We start from the raw sequence: 15649 nt of genomic DNA on the forward strand, positions 1-15649 counted from the left end.
GAATTGTACATATATCATATATATTTCTCTCTGTACAACTACGACAGGAAAATCAAATCTATCTGAAGATATAGATTCGAATTTCCTGTCGTAGTTGTACCGAGAGAAATATCAATAGTATGTATATATATGTTACATATGATAATATCATCCTTCATTACTCCGTTTATGTTTGTAGCGGGGTGTAATATGTCTTAAAATGATGACAATGCCGCTGGGTTCGTTTGATTTCAAAGGTTTTATTATTACTCAAAAACCCACGTTCTGAAACATACATAAATAAAACATAATTAATTTCATTCACAAACCATACATCTGTCATACAACAATAGTTCACGCGTACAATTACATATAAATGAATAATATTTCCAACACAACGTTAACACGATAAAATATCACAGATAATGACGATTACTTGGTAATATAAAATCACACACTTACAACACGTATAGTGCATCAACGTGAGGCTTAACACTGCTCACTTCCATGACCCTCATATACCGCACAACAGATGTAAACTACAATAATAAAGTATAGTTTTCACACTTGTACAATAGGTTTCAATATGAACACTATTACATTTATAAAAAATATCTCTGCTGTACGATAACCGTGTACAGTACATATACGTATATTTATTCAAAGTATTAAAAATATGGAAAACATGATCTTATCACTTATAACTTTCAAATATCATTCTTACAGAAACAGGAACAGGGCAAAACAACTAAAGAAAGATATCAAACTTACCAATACAGGAATACGACTCTATATGGTGACAGATGAATTCGAAGACCTACATTTTGTAGCTCCGGCTTCAATGACGTCGAAATTCAAATGTCCCGAAACACAAAGAAACAAAGACTAAAACCACAGATAAGAACTTTCAACCAATCAAACAACTTTGTTACAGTCACATGTCACGTTCGTCAGTGAAATATACTCACAGGTACAAAGACATACACATACCAATATACAAACACGCGCACGGGATCGCCGGTAACGAATATATATATATGCACGGACGCAGGTAAAAGGTCGCGAGGGCCTTATACCTCAATAATAAATACCTTACATATTTATTATATTTTATTAATAATTATCACACATATACATGTACACATTTCACAAATATCAAACACTTTATTAAAAATAACCCTATTACATACTCCCCCTGGTTCGAAAAAGACGTCCTCGTCTTAAAACAAGTTGGGAAATATCTTACTTATCATAAATACAAAATCTAGTCATGTACATTATGCATCAAATACATTACTAAATATCACAATGTCACAAATCATACGTACATTCAAATAAAAATCAAAAGAAAAGAGCGCGAATATGAAAGTTTAAGAAAAACACATATCTATTTAAAACATGTAGAATAAAACAGTCCAGCTGGAAACAATATATCTAACAAATCACATCTCCACATACGATTCTAACGAGAGCATCTGATACTCGATCAGGAGCAAGTACTCCACGCTCACCCAGACGTTGTAAATACTCTGCTCTCGTGAACCAATCCGATGAAATCCCTTGACATAATTGGTTCATCACGAACTCTCCTGACTGCTGCCACAAAGGAGGCTGCCTAGCTCTAGTAGATCTTCTAGGAGCTGGCGTTGGTACCCGTGGTGCAATTGGTGCTACCACATCTTGATCATCCTGGACTGAAACACCCCCAGTCTCATCATTCCCCGAGACTTGGTCGTCACCAGGCGGAGCTTCGTCCACTACCACAGTCGGATGACAGTCGTCACCATCAACAGACTGGGCAGACTCTTGTCTATCAGACGCCGGAGTATCCTCCTTGGGATGTGAAGGTATCCCATTCTCCAATTCTGATAGCGGGCCCTCTACAGGATCATCAATGACGACATCTTCATCGGAGTCGCTGTCTGCGGTCTCCAAAGTAACAATATCCTCCTCCTCTGGCTTGGTCAATGTCCTCTTTCTTGTTGTTGACTCCGGTTTCTCATCAAAACTCACTTCATCTGTGTCATGCAGGAAATCGATGGGCAAGAGCAAATTGCGGTGCAATGTCTTTTCTTTTCCTTCTCCATTACACTTGCGGACGACATAGACAGGCACATCTGGATTAGGCTGACGAATCACGACGTATTCATCATCTTCCCATTTGTCGGAGATTTTGTGTTTTCCTTCAAATGCCATAATCCGAACTAGAACTATGTCTCCATCCTGTAAAGCAACTGCTCTAGCCTTCCTGTCGTAATTCCTCTTCTGGTGTTCTGCAGCTGTAGACATAAACCGTCTTGCAGAGTCATAGGCATTCTTCAGGTTCTCGCGAAGAGACGATACAAACTTGGACAATGGTTGATGCTTCCCTCCAATGTCTATTCCGAATGCCAAGTCGATGGGTAACCTAGGTTGTCTACCAAACATCAGAAAGAATGGAGAATAGCCTGTGCTATCGTGCCGTATGCTGTTGTATGCATGAACAAGAGGACCGACGTGCCTTTTCCAGTCTCCTTTATCCTTCGGGTCCAAAGTACCCAACATCCCTAGCAACGTCCGGTTAAACCTCTCACAGCTTCCATTACCCATTGGGTGGTACGGCGTAGTCCTACTCTTCTTGATGTTGGCTATAGCGCATAGCTGGTGAATTAAGTTTCCAACAAAATTGGCACCTTGATCAGAGTGTATACGTCTAGGCATTCCGTAATGTACAACAAAGTTGTAGAAAAATGTCTCAGCTGTAGTTTTAGCGGTTTGATTTTTCGTAGGAATGGCCTGTGCGTACTTGGTGAAGTGATCCGTCACAACCAGTATATGCTGAAATCCTCCTTTAGATGACTCCAAGGTAAGGAAATCCATACACACTAGCTCCAGTGGCTGGGTTGTCTGGATATTCACTAATGGCGCTTTCTGAGTAACTGCCTTCCTAAATATACAGCGTCGACACCTTTTCACCCATCTCTCCACGTCCTGAGTCATTCCTGGCCAATAAAAACGTTCCTGAATAAGTGACAATGTCCTATCACGTCCGGGGTGTCCGACAGAATTGTGAAGTCCATATAAGGCTTGTTTCCGAAAAGCAGGAGGTAATATCAGCTGTTTTCTGGATGTACCATCTTCTATGACTTCTCGATAAATCACCCCCTTATCGATCTTTAATCTGTCAAAGGAACGTAACAAAGTTTCCTGATCAGGATCTAACTGTCTTCTATCTGGCCTCTGGTTATTCCGAACATAAAATAACATCTGCCGGAGTACTGGATCTCTGTCCTGAGCTCGTCTCCAATCTCTAGAAGTCATCTCCTGAATATCCTGACCAGAGTCCATGAATTGCTCATCAATGACTGAAGTAGACATGGAAACGGTCTCAATCCAGGCTACTGGCTGTTGTACTGCACCGCAAATAGCCTTGACAGAATCCAAAGGGATATCCTTAACAGATGTAGACTCCTCAATGTGGGATGGCAGTCTAGACATAATGTCAGCATCTGTATTGTTCTTTCCTGGCTTGTAGATGATGTTGAAGTCAAACGCGGATAATGCAGCCAACCATCTATGTCCCGTCGCATCCAACTTGGCAGACGTTAAAACATATGTCAGTGGATTGTTGTCGGTGGTAACTGTAAACTTCCTTCCGTACAGGTAATCCGTAAATTTGTCAGTAACTGCCCACTTTAAAGCTAAAAATTCCAATTTATGGGCAGGATAATTCCGCTCAGATTTCGTCAATCCTCTGCTTGCATAAGCAATGACCCGCGGTTTTCCATCCTGCTGCTGGTAAAGGATCGCCCCAAGACCATGTCCACTTGCGTCTGTATGTACTTCAAATGGGATGTCATATAATGGATATCCAAGAACGGGCGGTGAGGATAAAACACTCTTCATGGTCTGGAACGCTGTTTCCTGCTCTTTCTCCCATTTCCATACAGTTGACGCAGTCTTGCTCCTAGTAGAATGGTCTTTTTTCCTTGTAGGTGGTAATAGCTCGTTCAGTGGCTTCACGATGGCAGAAAAACCTTCCACAAACTTACGATAGTAGCCACAGAATCCCAAGAAACGTCTCAAATCATCCGGACCAGAGGGCTTAGGCCAGTCAACTATCTTCTGTACCTTATCAGGATCTGCTTCTATACCATCCTTAGAAACAACGAAACCAAGAAACTTCACTTTCTTCTTGAAATAAGAGCATTTCTGTGGAGCTAGCTTTAATCCATGGTGCCTTATCTTCTCAAATACTAACTCTAACCTCTCTATATGCTCACCGAATGTCTTGGAAAACACTATGACGTCGTCTATATAGACAAAGCAAATGGTGGTATGGAGCTCTCCAAGGCACTCTTCCATCAATCTTTGGTAAGTCGCTGGTGCATTCACTAACCCGAATGGCATCCTATTGAATTCATAGAATCCTAACGGTCCGATGGTGAAAGCAGTCCTTGACTTATGTTCCTCGTGAAGTTCGACCTGATGGTAACCACTCTTCATATCCAGTGTAGAAAAATAATCACATCCTGATAAAGAATCTAAAATCTCCTCCACCCTAGGAAGAGCATAAGAATCCTTTACAGTCCTAAGATTCAACTGACGGTAGTCGATGCACATCCGCAGTCGTCCGTCCTTCTTCCGTACCAATACAACTGCAGAGGCCCAAGGTGAATGAGAGCGACGAATAACTCCTATGTCCAAAAGTTGATGTAGGTGATCACGCACTTCACTGAGCATAGCAGGAGGAATACGACGATGGCGTTGTTTAAATGGCACTTCATCTGTGAGCTCAATACGGTGATGAACAGCATTAGAGTGTCCAAGATCCATATCCCCTTTAGAAAATATATCGGGGAAACTGGAAATCATCTGTTTACTAATTGTAAACTCCTCTTCAGACAATCTATCATCAAACTTCATCTGTCGCATCAAGGCTTCCATATCCGTGCCTACAGAATCATCAGTATCATCAGATGTGTCCACATCTTGCAAACATCCTTCGACCTTCACTGGCTGAATCTCACAAAGCACCGCACGAGGCTGTATGGTAACATTCCTGGCAGTGATGTTAGATATGGTCACAGGAACAACGCCATTTCCTCTATAATGGTACTGAATAAGACTGGGCGATATATCCAAATCATCGACTAATGTCGACTCCTTCGATGTTGTAAGGTAAGCACTGGTGGGTGTATGCTCGACTTGATGATCAACATAGCCATTAATAGTAACTTGACTATTGGGCTTAACTTGAATTGCAGTACCTTCAGCACTCTTTACTACACCAAGACAGAATTTTTTCCGAATCAAATTCTGTTGACGCAATGCAATGCATCTGAATGTAATATACCAAGGCGTCGAGAGTGAGGATCCTTTCATCAACTTATCACCACAAACTTGCTTACAGGAGTCCATGATATCCATCAATATGTTGGTCCCCACTAGAATTGGTACCTTAGAATTATATCTGGTGTCTGGTACAACCAATAGAAGTCCTGGTAAAGGTGTATTGTGGCCCTCAATTGTAGTCTCTATCTCGGCCTGTATAAAACCATCATATGGCAATGCCTCTCCCCCAGCACACTCAATATCTAAAACATCGTTTAAAGAATGAAGTGGTAAATGGCTCAAATGACTGTCGTAGAAGTTACGACTAACAGTGCTGACCGCTGAACCAGTATCCAACAATGCGGTAGTATTCACCCCAGAAATCTTTAACTGTTCCTCACTGCAATCTCCAACCAGTGCTGTACCTGTATCATCATGATCATCTTGCATGATAGGGCTCTGTTGTCCAATCCTGCCTACTGGTGCCCCAGGCCTGTAGGCGTCCGAGCGTTTAAAGACTTTCTGCTGTGATCTAAATTCACTCGACAATCTCGTTTGATGTGTCCTGGCTGTCCACATCTCCAGCATACTGGTCTATCACTATCTCCTCTATAAGGTTTGTCCTGCCTCCTATAGTCCTGAGGTACCTTATAAGATCCACGTGCAGGTGGACAACCATGGCCTGACTCCCTATTCTTCTGTAAGGATACTAAATCCTGTTTCAGCTTAGACATCTCAGTCGTAAGGTCCTTTACCAAAGCCTTCATTTCTTTAATGTCCTCGTTGTGTGGTATGGCAACCTTAACAGGTTTAGGCTTCTCTGGTGAGGCGTCGGCCTGCTCTATCTGCCTAACAGCAATGCGAAGTTTGTCATAGTCCTGAATAGTATCAAACTTGTGACCAGTAACATCACGTAGCGACTTCTTAAGTCCACGCCAAAACTTAGTCCGTAACATCTCTGTGACCTGAGATTGGGTAAGCTCACATCGGGTTTTAGCTCTATCCAAAATATCTTCAAGTCTACTGGCCCAAGATGTCACACTCTCTGAATCTTCTTGTTTAGCAGAATAAAATTTGGCAAGCAAATCCTCTGCAGCAGCAATGTTTCCATAGTTTCCAGTCATCTTATCCAACACCTGTTGTAATGCAACTGAAGATCCCATTCTTCTAGCTGTATTTGCTGCTTCACCTCTTAAAGATCTTCTCACGGCTTGGAAAATAGCCTGATCCTTGTAAATTCCATCTCGTTGTAACATCTCAACCTCATAGATCCATTGCTCAAACGGTACCTCTCCATGAGGGACTTGTGGAGATCCTGAAAATATGGAAATCTTCGGCACATAATATGAAGTATTATGTGTGCTGGATGGTACTGTATCATCTCGATGATCTTGTAACACCTGGGAAAGATCGAGGATCGGTTCACGCTTCACAACCTTGGCTTTAGCTCCTCCCGCTAAAAGATCAGTTAACCACTGAGCTGCAGTATCCTTAGATTCTAGATCTGGTTTAAGGTTCATAGCTGCTAAAGCCTCCATCAAATGTTCAGCTTGCTTCCCAGCATCCGCCATAGTTGAAGTATTACACAGAGTACACAAGCACAATAATACAAGTAATATAATCATGAAGTCCAATGTGAAAAATGAGAGCCAATACTGCAAAAAAAACCTAACAAAGTCCAAATATGCCGATAACTGGAAATAAATTCAAGAAAATTTTAAAGTCCAAATAAGCTGAAAATCAAAAATAAATACAGAAAATTCATCAAAGTCCAAACACAGGTAATAATACACAAGAAAATATTATATAAATGTGTATAGGAAAATAAACACTAGCAATAAATCAAAGTCCAAATTTATCTGAAAATCAAAGCTGAAATTGAAAAAGAAATGAAAACGCAAACACGGTTCAAATTAATAGAGCAAGTCTAAAGCCTACACAAAAATAAACAACCACAAAATATCTGAAATGCAAAAAGATACAAACAATGTCAAAGCGACAAATATTTCTAAGTATAAACACCTAAAGCAATAAATTCTAACACCGAATAAATCAATTAAATGAAAGAAAATCCACAAAATCTGAAAGAAAAACTCATAGATTCAAAGATATACAGAATCAAGTACTATGCAAAGGGAAATAATCAATAGCTAATTTATCAAGGGCAAATAACTCACCAATGTCAAGACAATAATCAACAAGATAATCTAATTACATATATAAGCAAGCATGTGTCTAGATGGCATTGATAAAAAAACAAATTGACATAACACACAAACTAAAGTAAATCAATCTAGATTACAGGGTATTACGCGAAAACCGAAAACTCCGAACAGAAAAGAAAAGCGTGTCGCAAGCGCAGCAGTTCAACATATATAACACACAAACACAGATTGAACAACAAATAATAATCACATGGAAGTCACGACAGTGTAATGTCAGTTAATGTGTCTTGGTCAGTGCAAAATATCAACTACCCAACTAAGAATAGATAAACCGACAAATAAAGAACCAATGCAGCAAAAGATTTACTAAGTATACAAAGATACTAACCTTTCTACAGCGGGTAAGCAGGGCAGGTACAGGTAGAAGTTTCCATGCTCACATTCAGATTCACGATTCAGATCCACACATTTTACGAATAATACAGGAATAAACACATGACAACACTAAATTCCAAATAGAATACAAGAATAAACACATAAATAATCCATGCTATAATGAATGAGTCACTGACTAATATCCTTTCCCGTCATAAAGTTCAATTTAGTTCGAAATGAAAACGTAAGTCCATTCACATGTGTGCCACCATCAACATCCGGTTTCACATATCGGTGTCACCTTCCCATAGTACCATGCTGAAAAGTTCCGGGTGCAAAAGTTCCGGACCAAACTGGAATTCGACGATCACGTCAGGCAAGTGCAAACCCTCCGGTCTCCGGACCCTCAGTCTAACGGAGGTGTCCCTACGTGGGCGCCATTTGTAGCGGGGTGTAATATGTCTTAAAATGATGACAATGCCGCTGGGTTCGTTTGATTTCAAAGGTTTTATTATTACTCAAAAACCCACGTTCTGAAACATACATAAATAAAACATAATTAATTTCATTCACAAACCATACATCTGTCATACAACAATAGTTCACGCGTACAATTACATATAAATGAATAATATTTCCAACACAACGTTAACACGATAAAATATCACAGATAATGACGATTACTTGGTAATATAAAATCACACACTTACAACACGTATAGTGCATCAACGTGAGGCTTAACACTGCTCACTTCCATGACCCTCATATACCGCACAACAGATGTAAACTACAATAATAAAGTATAGTTTTCACACTTGTACAATAGGTTTCAATATGTTAGGTATATGTTAGTGATATATAACAGAGACATATATATATATGTCTCTGTATATAAGTATAATTATCATATCCTCTATATTTTCAGTACATGAACATCCACCGGATCTTTAGATTAACAAGGTATATGTTTTGAATAAGTAGACACGTTTACCCTGCTGGAACACCTGGTCCGTATGTACATGTACAATGTTTTGAGTGTTAATCTTTATTTTCCTCATATTTTACCAGTTGTCTTATCTGTTTGGAGTTAGATTAGTAATGGGTTTTTTTTGTGTTTTTTTTTCTAAATTATGAATCCGAATCCCTCGTCTATCATTAAAATCCATCGTCCGTGTGTTATATCTATAATTTATCTTTCCGCTATAAATCCATCTTAGTTATCATCTGGTTTTAACATTTGGATATTCAATTCAAGCGATCTGTTCATGTCGTGTGTGTAGGGTTTCTCATTTCTAGCTTATTAAATTACATCTTTTGAGAGTTGTGTTATCTATCAAAGCATCAGATCGATCTCGAGCACCCTCGCCCTTTTTTCAATGTGTCACATCACGACGTATCTATTTTCTAATATGACGTCATCAGTGGACTTAATGCTAGCTGCACGGTTTCCAATAATTGACTTTATCCTATTAGCTTCACTAACTGAATATGAACGATTTAGCAATATCGGGTTGTGCGAGTCGCCGCCAGTATACTATATTTAGAGCATTACAAAAGCACACATACATCCTCTTATAAAATATACTCCATCTCCCGACCCAGAATTGTCAATCAATGCAAGATATTTTGTACATGTGTGCGTGATAGGTGAAGAGGTGAAACAAATATATATTTTCCCGATATGTTGACAGAAATCAGACTTTGTTTGGTCCTATAGACGCCGGAGTAGTTTTCTAGCCTTTGTGCTTCTATAAGGTGTATTGACGAAAGTCAATTGAGAAAGTAATAGTTGGTACATAAACCCTTATTGAGTATGGACCCTGTATTGAGTATGGACCCTGTATTTAGTATGGACCATGTATTGAGTATGGACCCTGTATTCAGTATGGACCCTGTATTCAGTATGGACCCTGTATTCAGTATGGACCCTGTATTGAGTATGGACCCTGTATTCAGTATGGGCCCTGTATTCAGTATGGACCCTGTATTCAGTATGGGCCGTGTATTCAATATGGACCCTGTATTCAGTATGGGCCCTGTATTCAGTATTGGACCTGTATTCAGTATGGACCCTGTATTCAGTATGGGCCGTGCATTCAGTATGGACCCTGCATTCACTATAGGCACTGTAGTCAGTATGGGCCCTATATTGAGTATGGGCCGTGTATTCAGTATGGACCATGTATTCAGTATGGGCCCTGTATTCAGTATGTATTTGTATTCAGCATGGACCTATAGTCAGTATGGACCCTGTATTCAGTATGGACCCTGTATTCAGTATGGACCCTGTATTCAGTATGGACCCTGCATTCACTATAGGCACTGTAGTCAGTATGGGCCCTATATTGAGTATGGGCCGTGTATTCAGTATGGACCATGTATTCAGTATGGGCCCTGTATTCAGTATGGACCATGTATTCAGTATGGGCCTTGTATTCAGTATGGGCCGTGTATTCATTATGGACCCTGTATTCAGTATGGGCCATGTATTCATTATGGACCCTTTATTCAGTATGGGCCATGTATTGAGTATGGGCCGTGTATTCAGTATGGACCATGTATTCAGTATGGGCCCTGTATTCAGTATGGACCATGTATTCAGTATGGACCATGTATTCAGTATGGGCCCTGTATTCAGTATGGACCATGTATTCAGTATGGGCCGTGTATTCAGTATGGACCCTGTATTCAGTATGGGCCCTGCATTCACTGTAGGCACTGTATTCAGTATGGACCATGTATTGAGTATGGACCCTGTATTCAGTATGGACCCTGTATTCAGTATGGACCCTGTATTCAGTATGGACCATGTATTCAGTATGGGCCCTGTATTCAGTATGGACCCTGTATTCAGTATGGACCCTGTATTCAGTATGGACCCTGTATTCAGTATGGACCATGTATTCAGTATGGACCATGTATTCAGTATGGGCCCTGTATTCAGTATGGGCCCTGTATTCAGTATGGGCCCTGCATTCACTGTAGGCACTGTATTCAGTATGGACCATGTATTGAGTATGGACCCTGTATTCAGTATGGACCCTGTATTCAGTATGGACCCTGTATTGAGTATGGACCATGTATTCAGTATGGGCCCTGTATTCAGTATGGACCCTGTATTGAGTATGGACCCTGTATTCAGTATGGACCCTGTATTCAGTATGGACCATGTATTCAGTATGGACCATGTATTCAGTATGGGCCCTGTATTCAGTATGGACCCTGTATTCAGTATGGACCCTGTATTCAGTATGGACCCTGTATTCAGTATGGACCATGTATTCAGTAGGGACCATGTATTCAGTATGGACCCTGTATTCAGTATGGGCCCTGTATTCAGTATGGACCATGTATTCAGTATGGGCCCTGTATTCAGTATGGGCCCTGTATTCAGTATGGGCCCTTTATTCAGTATGGACCCTGTATTCAGTATGGACCCTGTATTCAGTATGGGCCCTGTATTGAGTATGGACCATGTATTCAGTATGGACCCTGTATTCAATATGGACCCTGTATTCAGTATGGGTCCTGTATTCAGTATGGACCCTGTATTCAGTATGGGCCCTGTATTTAGTATGGACCCTGTATTCAGTATGGGCCCTGTTTTAAAGGTAAGACTGCTGTACTGTTGAGAGAATGTTTAATCTCATTTTGTGAAACAACTTGTTTCTAATACACTTAATACACTTTGAACGCTACACAAATACAACATGCATTTATTGTTTGAAATGTTGTAAACTTCGAGTTTATTGTCCTGTTATTGGACAATCTGAAAATCCCTTATTTATTTTGTAGCCGTCCTATGGGATTGAAGTAGCTATATCATGTGATAGACATGTAAATGTAAGAATTTTTTAATATTTGAAGTTCGAATATTTATTCTCTATGTGGCCTTACCAACTGATCTATATACGGGTATCCATTCAGTACCTCATGGATCTATATACGGGTATTCATTCAGTACCTCACAGATCTATCTATATACGGGTATCCATTCGGTACCTCATGGATCTATATACGGGTATCCAATCAGTACCTCACATATCTATATACGGGTATCCATTCGGTACCTCTCGGATCTATATACGGGTATTCATTCAGTACCTCACAGATCTATATACGGGTATCCATTCAGTACCTCTCGGATCTATATACGGGTATCCAATCAGTACCTCACATATCTATATACGGGTATCCATTCGGTACCTCTCGGATCTATATACGGGTATTCATTCAGTACCTCACAGATCTATATACGGGTATCGATTCAGTACCTCTCGGATCTATATACGGGTATCCAATCAGTACCTCACAGATCTGTATACGGGTATCCGTTCAGTACCTCACAGATCTATAAACGGGTATCCATTCGGTACCTCTCGGATCTATATACGGGTATCCATTCAGTACCTCACTTATCTATATATGGGTATCCAATCAGTACCTCACGGATCTATATACGGGTATCCATTCAGTACCTCTCGGATCTATATACGGGTATCCATTCAGTACCTCACAGATCTGTATACGGGTATCCGTTTAGTACCTCACAGATCTATTAACGGGTATCAATTCAGTACCTCTCGGATCTATATACGGGTATCCATTCAGTAACTCGCGGATCTATATACGGGTATTCATTCAGTACCTCACAGATCTATATACGGGTATCCATTCAGTACCTCTCGGATCTATAAACGGGTATCCATTCAGTACCTCACGGATCTATATACGGGTATCTATTTGGTACCTCACGGATCTATATACGGGTATCCATTGGGTACCTCACGGATCTATATACGGGTATCCGTTCAGAACATCACGGATCTATATACAGGTATCCAATCAGTACCTCACATATCTATATACGGGTATCCATTCGGTACCTCTCGGATCTATATACGGGTATTCATTCAGTACCTCACAGATCTATATACGGGTATCCATTCAGTACCTCTCGGATCTATATACGGGTATCCAATCAGTACCTCACAGATCTGTATATGGGTATGCATTCGGTACATCGCGGATCTATATACGGGTATCCATTCGGTACCTCGCGGATCTATATACGGGTATCCATTCAGTAACTCGCGGATCTATATACGGGTATCCATTCGGTGCCTCGCGGATCTATATACGGGTATCCATTCAGTACCTCACTTATCTATATATGGGTATCCAATCAGTACCTCACGGATCTATATACGCGTATCCATTCAGTACCTCTCGGATCTATATACGGGTATCCATTCGGTACCTCTCGGATCTATATACGGGTATCCATTCAGTACCTCTCGGATCTATATACGGGTATCCAATCAGTACCTCACAGATCTGTATACGGGTATGCATTCGGTACCTCGCGGATCTATATACGGGTATCCATTCAGTACCTCACATATTTTTATTTGGGTATCCGTTAGGTACCTCACAGATCTATATACGGGTATCCGTTCAGTACCTCACAGATCTATATACGGGTATCCATTCAGTACATCACAGATCTATATACGGGTATCCATTCGGTACCTCACGGATCTATACGGGTATCCGTTCAGTACCTCACTTATCTATATATGGGTATCTAATCAGTACCTCACAGATCTGTATACGGGTATACATTCGGTACCTCACGGATCTATATACGGGTATCCATTCAGTACCTCTCGGATCTATATACGGGTATCCATTCGGTACCTCACGGATCTATATACGGGTATCCGTTCAGTACCTCAGAGATCTATATACGGGTATCCATTCAGTACCTCACGAATCTATATACGGGTATCCATCCAGTACGTCACGGATATGTATACGGGTATCCATATAGACTGAAGGTGGACACACCTAGTGTGGCTAGCCTGATATATTTTGTTCCCGACCCTGAAGGTGGACACACCTAGTGTGATTAGCCTGGACTGTTGTTGTCCCCGACCCTGAAGGTGGACATACCTAGTGTGGCTAGCCTGGTCTATTGTTGTCCCCGACTCTGAAGGTGGACACACCTAGTGTGGCTAGCCTGGTCTATTGTTGTCCCCGACCCTGAAGGTGGACACACCTAGTGTGGCTAGCCTGGTCTGTTGTTGTCCCCGACCCTGAAGGTGGACACACCTAGTGTGGCTAGCCTGGTCTGTTGTTGTCCCCGACCCTGACGATGGACACACCTAGTGTGGCTAGCCTGGTCTATTGTTGTCCCCGACCCTGATGGTGGACACACCTAGTGTGACTAGCCTGATCTATTGTTGTCCCCGACCCTGATGGTGGACACACCTAGTGTGGCTAGCCTGGTCTATTGTTGTCCCCGACCCTGAAGGTGGACACACCTATTGTGGCTACTGGCTAGCCTGGTCTGTTGTTGTCCCCAACCCTGACGTTGGTACACCTAGTGTGGCTAGCTCACCTGGTCCGAAGGACCAAGGTGAGCTTATGCCATACCGTCGCGTCCGTCGTCCGTCCGTCCGTCGTCTGTCGTACGTCCGTCAATAATTGACTTATTCTTCATAACCACTAATCAGAATTTGACGAAATTTTGTCAGAAGGATCCCTATGGGGTGTGGACTCAAAATTGTACAAATGGTGGGGCTGACCCCCCAGGGGTCTGAGGGCGGGGCCAAAAGGGGTCAATTTGGCTATATTAATATAAACGACTTCTTCTCTGAAACCAAGCAAAGGATATCGCTCCTATTTGCCTGGTAGCATCAATGGGGTGAGGATTCAAAATTGTACAAATGGTGGGGCTGACCCCTTGGGGGCCTGAGGGCGGGGCCAAAATGGGTCAATATACCTATATTTATATTAACGACTTCTTCTCTGAAACCAAGCAATGGATATCACTCATATTTGCCTGGTAGCATCACTATAGGGCGGGAATTCAAAATTGTACAAATGGTGGGGCTGACCCCCCAGGGGCCTGAGGGGCGGGGCCAAATGTGGTCAATTGGGCTTTATTGATATATACGACTTCTTCTCTGAAACCGAGCAATGGATATTGCTCATATTTGCCTGGTAGCAGCACTATGGGGTGGGTATTCAAAATTGTACAAATGGTGAGGCTGACCCAACGGGGGCCTGAGGGGCGGGGCCAAGAGGGGTCAATTTGGCTAAATTGATATGAACAACTTCTCCTCTGAAATCAAGCAAGGATATTGTTCGTATTTGACTGTGAGCATCCCTTTGGGGTCAGGGTTCAAAATTGTACAAATGATGGGGCCGACCTCCCTGGGTGCTGAGGGGCGGGGCCATAAGGGGTCAATTTGGCTAAATTGATATGAACAATTTCTCCTCTGAAACCAAGCAATAGATATTGCTCATATTTGACTGTGAGCATGCATCCCTTTGGGGCCGGAATTCAAAATTGTACAAATGGTGGGGCCGACCTACCTGGGGCCTGAGGGGTGGGGCCAAAAAGGGTCAATTTGGCTAAATTGATATGAACAACTTCTTCTATGAAACAGCTCATATTTGACTGGTAGAATCCTTTTGGGTAGGGATTCAAAATTTTATAACGGAAGGAACTGACCCCGGGGTGCAGAGGGCGGGGTCAAAAGGTGTCAATTGGTTTAAACAACATCTTTTCTGAAACTAATCAATGGATATCGCTCACATTTGTGTGGTAGCATCCGGGGTTGCGTCAAAAGTCAATTTCATTTCATGGATTAATGCATTTTTTGGCATAAAAACCTCATGTACCCATGTAAAATGCCTATGATATATTGACATAGCAATACCAGTGACAAATATACTTAATCATCATTCTTGTTTCATATCTCATGAAATCCAGGTGAGCGATACAGGCCCTCTGGGCCTCTTGTCTA

General features: G+C 41.5%; 2 long non-coding RNA genes across 2 annotated transcripts; both read right to left on the reverse strand.

Moving 5' to 3' along the window:
- Positions 1 to 219: 219 nt before the first annotated feature.
- LOC117322430 lies at positions 220 to 492 on the reverse strand. The gene is made up of 2 exons (XR_004531551.1): positions 442 to 492; positions 220 to 264 (listed from the first exon to the last, which is right to left on the reverse strand). It is a non-coding gene; the product is annotated as an uncharacterized LOC117322430 (long non-coding RNA).
- Positions 493 to 8320: 7828 nt separating this feature from the next.
- On the reverse strand, positions 8321 to 8593 carry LOC117322437. The gene is made up of 2 exons (XR_004531553.1): positions 8543 to 8593; positions 8321 to 8365 (listed from the first exon to the last, which is right to left on the reverse strand). It is a non-coding gene; the product is annotated as an uncharacterized LOC117322437 (long non-coding RNA).
- Positions 8594 to 15649: the final 7056 nt, after the last annotated feature.

The sequence above is a fragment of the Pecten maximus genome, chromosome 1 (assembly GCF_902652985.1).
Source record: "Pecten maximus chromosome 1, xPecMax1.1, whole genome shotgun sequence".
Lineage (NCBI taxonomy): Eukaryota > Metazoa > Mollusca > Bivalvia > Pectinida > Pectinidae > Pecten > Pecten maximus.